The sequence below is a fragment of the Coffea arabica genome, chromosome 1e (assembly GCF_036785885.1).
Source record: "Coffea arabica cultivar ET-39 chromosome 1e, Coffea Arabica ET-39 HiFi, whole genome shotgun sequence".
Lineage (NCBI taxonomy): Eukaryota > Viridiplantae > Streptophyta > Magnoliopsida > Gentianales > Rubiaceae > Coffea > Coffea arabica.
In genome coordinates, this window is record NC_092311.1 from 29,298,893 (window position 1) to 29,307,580 (window position 8,688).

Below are 8,688 nucleotides of genomic sequence, written 5' to 3' on the forward strand. Positions count from 1 at the left end.
GAAGGAGTTGACACCCAGATCGTACGGGATCAAAATGGAAAAATGCACGGTCAGAAGCTGAAATTCAAAACGTACACAATTTCAGGGCACAAAACAGGTGCGAGTGTTTTGGTTATAACTCGAGTTACACAGATCCCTTTGACCGGAAATTTTGCAGATATATTCAGGACTTAAGAGGATACAATGTTGAACAAGGCTACTCAGTCCAGTTTCGAGGGTAACTAGGTCAAAAATGTAAAATACTACACCAGAATCACAAAAACAGATTCACAGAACGCATTCTAGCGGAAACATCATAAATCAGGCTATCCAAGTCCGAATCCAGAAATTCCAAAACCAGATGAAAGCTAAGAAACAGGGTTACATTTCATCAGAAGGCCTCAACAACCAATTCGGAAGCATTCCTAACCAAAACAATCAATTACAGGCTCAATTCTTACATTCGGATCAAACCAGGACAGCAAGGGTAATTTCGACTTTTCTCATCCTACACTACTCCGATTGATCTGAAATTTTGCAGACACCTCTAAAATATCATTCCCTACAACTTTGATGTTTTAAGCCAAGGCCAATTCGGCCTCTAAATAGGAGCTACAAAACCGAGCAGAATGTTCTTCATAAAAACCCTAACTTGTCAATTTATCTTCCAAACCAGAAATTTGCTGCAATTAACTACCATTCACACCAACTAGCTTCATTCTCAATCATTTCCAACCATCATACATGACCACATAATATTAATCATATGCAAACAGAAAAATCCCAAATAAATAGAAAACTTCATCAATCTTAACTAAATTCAAGAAATAATCCACCAAATCACACTTATAACAACCACAAGTCATTAATTAAACATCATTAGATAGAAGAGAGGGTTTCCATAGTCACTCACCTTATCAACACAAGAAAAGAGACCACTTAGCACCTTAAGCTTCCAAACAACTTCACTAGGCACCTCACAACTACTAAGAGAAGGATTTTTATGGAGAGTTTTCGAATTTAATCGGTTGAAATCGAAGATTGAGCAAGATTGAAGCTAAGAAAGTGAAGAGGTTTTTCTTCTTTCTCCTTGGAGAGTGGCCGGCTATAAGGAGCTAAAAATGAAGATGATTTTGGTAATTTGTTTGGGTTTATTTGGTCAATTAGTAAAAAGGTAAATAGTAGTCAAAATTGTAAGGTTTAATCATATGGTGACACTTGTCACCCTATTTAATACATACATATCCTTTTGTCTCTCTCCACTCTCATCCATATATCAACCTTTAATTATCTCATAACACCCGGTAAATTAAACCCAGTATCCAAAACTTAACCTAATTGGCCGAATTTTACCGAACTTTCCGCGCTAGTGGGTCCCACGTCCGATATATGTTCTTAATTTCTCAAAAACTAACCGATACTAGAAAAATCATCTAAAACCTATATTTACTCAATAAAAATTATCTGGGGAATTTTCTAATAAAGAAAATATAGAAAAGGCGGGCGATAAATAAAACTCCACTTAAGCTTTCTAATAAATTGTAACACTAGAGGTTTGCTAATCTAGAGTTTGCTAACCATTTCAAACTAATACATAAACTAGGGTTTTCAATCTTAACCGAGATTAGGGTTTCCTCCTTAGCCCTAACCCTATTTAACCACACCGAAATAATGAATAACCCTAATATCAACTTATGAACTGATTGGGGCCTCACATAGCATTTAATCATTTAATCATTGAAAATTTCACATTCATTTAGGTCGAGTGCGATAAAGTACACACTCGCCTAACAAAATTCATTTGTAACAAACATTTATCATTTAACCCAATATCCACAACAAATCATATATTTCATGGAAACATAACAAACAAGGAACACTCACCTATTTACGCAAAATAACGTCCAAAGTATCCTTTCGGATAACACCCTCAATCACCAAGGAACCCTAATATAATCAAAAGACCACATTATGCTTCAACCATCAAAGATTTAAGTGATTCAAAGAAAAATTCGAATACATACTAATACAAAGTATAAATACGGTTTTGGTAGTGAAAAGAGTACATTTAAACCAAAGGACATAAGTAAAATATTTGTAACACTTATGCTCACTCGTAAAACTTTAAAATCTCCATTTGAGTCGAAGTGACAAAGAAAACGTATTTCTATTAGTCAAAATTTTCATTTTTCCAAGGGTACAAGTTTCGGCCGAATTCTAACTTATATACCTCGATAAAAGAAGACGTACATACCCTAGATGGTTCACGTGGTATTCGCTCTCAAGCCTTACTCAAGTCGCAAGTCTATCGACCTAGTTCTTGAGCATAAATTTGGGCAGCACGCCCTTTGTATTTACCTATTTTTCAGTCATTTATGGCTTCATTCTTTTCCTCAATCAGTCCCAAAATCACACACAAAATCATCTCATTTCAATAGCCGTTCAATAGGCTCAAAGTCATACAAATACAAAATCAAGCTAGGAACATGTGCGGAAATGAAGTTTAAGTTATAAAACAAAAGACAGATTTGCCGCCGCTTAGCCTAACGGGAACAACCAAAGCTACGCTTATCGGATTGGGGTGAAATTTATACCGTTTCGAAGATAAGACAAAGGTCTACAACTTTGATGAAGACCACTCAGTCCAGTTTGTAGCGTATCTAAGTCAAAATTTCAATTTACAAAACCAGAATCTCACATTCGGGCTAGTTAACCGCACTATGCGTAACCGACAATAACTCAGGCTACCGAAGTCCGATTAAGGTATTTTTAGGGGTGTTGGAAAGATAAGATATAGTGGTACAACTTCTGTGTTTTGGCCAAATGCTAGTTCAGTACGGATCAGGGTGAACAAACGTGGTCAGATTGGTGAAATATCAAAGCTGTCCATTGGACTAACCCTATGGTAGTCAGGGGTATTTTTGTCTTTTCACAGGATACGTTGCTCCGATTGAGCTGAAATTTTGTAGAAAACTATAAAAAATCATTCTCTACAACTTTCATGTTTTATACTAAGCCTAATTAGGCCTCTAAAATGGTGAACTAGAACCGGGCAGAACAGGGTATACCTTAACTTCAATTTTGGAAATGTGCTACAATCAAGGTATAAATCTCATTTTTAGCTTGAAACCATCAGTACCACCTCTTATACCAACTTATATACATCATATACCACCCATACAACAAGTATGATAAGTGAATCATTCAAATCCTAACTCAAATTCATCACCCCAACCATCCAAAATCACTTGATATAAGCATTACAACCACAAATACAAACTACTAAGCAACTCCAACATGATTAAGGAAAAAGAAAAGAGGGATCAGCCATATTACCTCAAAAACAAAGCTTGCTAGAGTTATCCTCCACTTCTCCTTGAAATATTTGGTTCCTTAAGCTTCCCAAGCTCTCAACCTACAAGTTAATCGGTTTAGTTTTTCTTGGTTTCACTCAAATGGTTCAAACTCAAGATGAATTGAAGTTGTTTTCTCTTGCTCTCTCTCTCTCTCTTGCTCATGGCTGGTAGGAAGAAATGGGGAGGAATTGTGTGTTTTGTTATGATAAATATGGAGGAAAATTAGTTAGGCAAGAATCCATAGATGGCCGCCACTTGTCGCCACCAAAATCCATCTCAAGTTTTTTTCTTTTCTCTTGTTTTCTTGGTCAAAAAATTCAGCCAACATGATCAGATTTTGGCTGATATTTAAGCTCTAATATCAAGGGGATTAACTTGATAAAAATAGTGGTCAAATGGTGTGTTCAATCGGTAGTGATCGGTACCCGTCGGTCCAACCCGTTTTTCCTTATTTCGCACGTACTAGGGTTTTAACTTATAATTCACTAACTTATTATTATCACTTCTAATCACACACTTAATATCATCTAAAACTCACTCTTAATCTCCAAATTTGATCCACCCTCGGTATCGGATAGTCACACTACGGATAGGCGTAAAAATCTTAGTTTACCCTAACGATGAATGCAAAAGGGAGAACTCTTAATTCTATTCTTTATTCTAAACATTGGGGATGTAAATGAGTAGTAAAGCTTTTAGAAAGGAATAAATGCCACATAAATGAAATTTTAAGCAAAATGTGAGGGATTTTTGCAATTCCATAGATTAAAATTAGGGTTTCGATTAAAACATGAGAGATTGAAGAAAACCAATTAGTCACAAATACTAGGGTGTGTTTTTTTTTTATTAGACTTTAGGGTTTCTAGTCAAAACAAAACAATGTCTTACAATAAAAATAAACTAAAGAAATCGTAATATCCTCTTTGAAACTAAACAACAATAGTATCCTAAAAGTTGGGGTATCACAATCCCACACCTCATATGTGGTAAATAATTAAGATTTCCAGATAATTTATGAAGTGTTTTCTCACAAACATCATTCAACAATTCTATATAAGAATACTTATCAAGATCGACATTAGGAATCCTGATTCTCTTCCCCTCCCCCCCTCTTTCCCCCCATTGTAGTGAACTACAATGTAATGTGCAACCATAGGTGACATCTTGTTTTATACAATTAATCATTAGTTTCATAGTTGTTACTTATTAAAATCAGAACTTGAATAATAAACTAAAGCCTTCTTTGTCATGTAATAACATCTAAGAGCACCTTTGAGAGTACAAAAAAAACTCCTTAGCAGTGTATTTGATTAGCTGTTTTTTGGGGTGTTTTTGAAAAATTTTACTGTAGCAGTGTATATGAAAAACTTTTACTATAAATATGTTTTGAAATATTTGATTTATTGTATGAATGAGATGTTATTTGAGTTATTTTTTATTTGTGTATGTAGTATTGTATTTGAAAAACTTATTTTTGAAAAAATAGCCAATCCAAACGGAGCATTTTTTTTTATTTACCCACATTAGATAGCTTTATTATCCCGAAACAATATCAACTAATCTTTCATTCTTCCATTACCATCCTTTATTGCTCAACAAGTTTTACAAGTAGTACAACTGGTAAATTGTCTATAAAAATATTATACTTGGAAGACTTATTTTTCTCCATATTTCTAGTATTCTAGGGACTGATTTTGTAAGGGTATTTCAATCACATTAGATAGCTTTATTATCCCGAAACAATAGCACCTAATCTTTCATTCTTCCATTACGATCCTTTATTGCTCAACAAGTTTTACAAGTAGTACAACTGGTAAATTGTCTATAAAAATATTATACTTGGAAGACTTATTTTTCTCCATATTTCTAGTATTCTAGGGACTGATTTTGTAAGGGTATTTCAATCACTTTGTTGTTGTTGAAGATGACATCTGGTCACATCAAAATGAAAGGGAAAGGCAGTGTAATTTTTTATATTGGAAGGTATATATGTGTAATTATGAGAACCTCAGAGGAGGTTTCTGAAATTATCCTTTTTTAATTAGTGATTTATGCTTTATATTTTGATGGTTTTAGTCACTTCCTACAATATTGTGTTGCAAATACTTCATAGTTTAAAGTGCTTTGAACACAATAGGACCTGGGCATATGGCGCAAGGTTGAAAAACTAGTATTTTCAAAAGGCCATACCGTGAAATGGACTGAAATATACTTGTCAGGCCTAGATCACCACTTATGTCCTTTCTTTCCAAAGTCCCCAATTCCAAAACTTATCTAACTTTGATACAAGCCAGGAAAGTTACCAAAAGGGATACTTGCCAGTATTCAGATTTTGAGAGTAAAAAATTTATCCCCCTATCGTTGCTAGAAAAGTTACCAAAAGGGTACTTGATAGTATTCAGATTTGAGAGTAAAAAATTTGCCCCATCGTTGTTGCCAAGTTTCAGAAATAAATCCCATTAATAGTAAAGGAATCAACTTTTCTACATCCCAAAATAGAATCCTATTCCTCTTTGAAAATTGCGGCTTAGAAGTCTTAAAGACAATTTAATTCACACCAATAAAATGGAATCCTTTTCCAACTTGTGACTTTGTCCATGGCATCTAAAATTAAAGACCCTTTTTTTCTATCTACTTTTGGATTCCAAATTGAAGAACCTCCTCATTAAATATCCCTTCCTATCTGTCTTGGGGAAAAGTTGTTTAACCATAGATTTATGATGCACGTCTTTTCAAGAATATTACTAGAAATTCTCTCCCCATTGAACCAAAGTTTTGCTTCTGCTAAGACATGAGAAGCTATGTTTTCAGACTCGGCCCGGGAATCGACTCGGCCAAACTCAAGGGTCAGGGGTCAATGGGTTCGACCGGGGTCAATAGGGGTCGAACCGAATGACGTCATATATACATCATATATAGATATATATATATATATTCCTACAAATCAAATTTACAAAATATAACCAAAGAACCCAATCATCTAAATTTATATCCAATTCACCAAACTCACAAAATTTATAAAATAGAAATCCCATACATGTTTAATCCCTGACAAATAGCAATCGAAATAAGGTAACAAGCTCATGTTCAAATGCTTGATAAATATCAATCTAAATAAAACAATACGTTCAATTTCTAAACCAAAGAACTATCTAAGCCATTCTTTATCTTTATCTTCATCTTCATCACCCTTTTCTCCAATTTCATAACTTTCGATATCGATGTCATCAAGATCATCCTCATCATCAAGCTGCACATTAAAAACTACAGAAGACTGAAGAGACATTGAGGTAGGAAATTACACTAAAGACTGCTGCTTTATTGGACCACAGGACATTAAAAACTGCATTAAATGGTTGTAGCATATTATTCTACCATTTATGTCCATGGTACTAGTACGACTGATAATTGTATCCATCGGCCTTTGAGGTAGGAAACACATAAGTTGGTCAACAAAACTACAGAAGAGACTCATTCATGTAACAGACATTATTAACTTTTGATCCAGTGTATTCTCAAAACGAAAAGATAACTATTCGCTTGAACTGTGTGATCATTATCAACTTAAAAATTCTTGATCCAGTGTATCCAACCAGTTTGCACCGGTACTGATGCTATAACAGAGAAACGTGAAGGGACATATAAGCATGGTTGTGCGAATTATTACCAGTAAATGGTTAACCCAGATGGAACAGACAAAGAAAAGTAACCAATCATCAATGGAAAAAACTTGAAAACAAGAAGAGACAATCAAATTCAAATTTCCAGATTCTCTAATAAGGACGTGATATTCTCACCCATAATATCCAAATCCCAAATGCCCAGCATAATAAATCAAAAAAATACTGAAATTTTAGTCACAGATCAACTTCAACATAATGAATTAGCTATCTTCACGACTGCTTTAGATTATAAAAATTACCAGATTTAGCTTCGGTTCACCAGCGTGTTAATTACTTGATTGAACCTTGAAATCTGAAGAAACTAGTGGTGTTGCGACGGTGGAGGCTAGAGATTGAAGGAAAAGTGACTAACGGCAACCTTGATTAAGCGACGATCGGTGAATCTCAAATGCCAGCGGTGGAGGCTTTTAGATTTTAGGGTTATTGGAGCTGAAGAAGAAAGGAAGAAAAGTACGGAAAGAGAAGCAGAGGAGCTGACCCGAAGTTTTGATAATTTCGTCTCTTTTTTAGTTGGTTAGTCCAACTTTTGACTGAAAAAAAAAAAGCAGAAAAAGGGCAAAAAAAAAATCGGGTTTGATCAAATTATCCGGTTCACCGGTCAAACCCGGTTTATGACCGGGTTTGACCGAGTTTTTAATACCCGAGTGTAAGGATCGAAAACAACCAAGTGAAAGAGATAAGCAGTGTAAAGATCACAAACGTAACAATAAGTAAATAAAAAGGAAAGAATTGCAAACCAATTAACTACCCAACTCCTCTTGAGCTTGTAGATTAATTCAAATAAACTTTTTCAAATTGATGAATTACAATCACTCTTGCGTACAATGGAAGGTTCACCTCCTCCTTACCCCGAACACCACTCGGTCAAGCCAGAAAGTTTTACTATCCCTCAGGACAACCCTCACAGAGCTACACTCATGAAGTATTCACTCACAAATGAAAAGTTTACAAAGAACCTCACACCACTAAGACTACAAATCTTCTTTGAAGAGTATTTTCTCACTAAAATCACTCTAGATCTTTTGTATCTTCAGTGTGCAAAAGTTGTTTGAAATATCTGACCAACCACTATTCATATAGGATCAAGAAAGTGCCTCATTAATGTTTCCAACGGATAGAAAGTAGCTGAAGAGTCAACTAGCCGTTGGAGTGTCGGACGTCCGATAGCCCTGTTTTATGCGTCCGACAGTAGGCAGTGAGTTTAAGAGATTTTCTTCAATTCTTTCGGACGTCCGGTGCAAGCTTTTTGTGCGTCCGACAGCAAACAAAGAGATTTGAGAAATTATCTTGTTTTCATCGGACGTCCGGTAGAGACATGTTTCATTTCTGAAAAAGCCTTTGAGGAGATGTTAGCAACATCCATTTGTTTTGTAATCATCAAAAGCTAGGGACCAAGGTCAACATTCTCCCCCTTTTTGATGATGACAAAACAATGGATGGAAGAAAGAAAAAAATTGAGCATATAAGCATAAGCTCCCTCTCACACAATGCATCTAAACTTATAATTTCAGAATAACTCCCCCTTACACGTAGCATCCATTTCTCCCCCTTTTTGTCATCATAAGATGAGAGTAAAAATCAGCTACTAAAAATCAGCAACAATAACAGAGAATCCAATAATCCAAATAAAAACAGAGAAATGACAGCAATCACAGCAAATCATCATGAGA

General features: G+C 35.1%; 1 long non-coding RNA gene across 2 annotated transcripts; it reads right to left on the reverse strand.

Annotated features, from left to right (window-relative positions):
- Positions 1-6,526: 6,526 nt before the first annotated feature.
- LOC140021370 (uncharacterized) lies at positions 6,527-7,525 on the reverse strand. 2 transcript variants are annotated; one of them, XR_011825152.1, is made up of 2 exons: positions 7,258-7,525; positions 6,527-6,585 (listed from the first exon to the last, which is right to left on the reverse strand). It is a non-coding gene; the product is annotated as an uncharacterized lncRNA (long non-coding RNA). The 2 variants fall into 2 exon arrangements; XR_011825151.1 differs by having other exon boundaries at positions 6,527-6,599.
- Between the last annotated feature and the right edge of the window lie 1,163 nt (positions 7,526-8,688).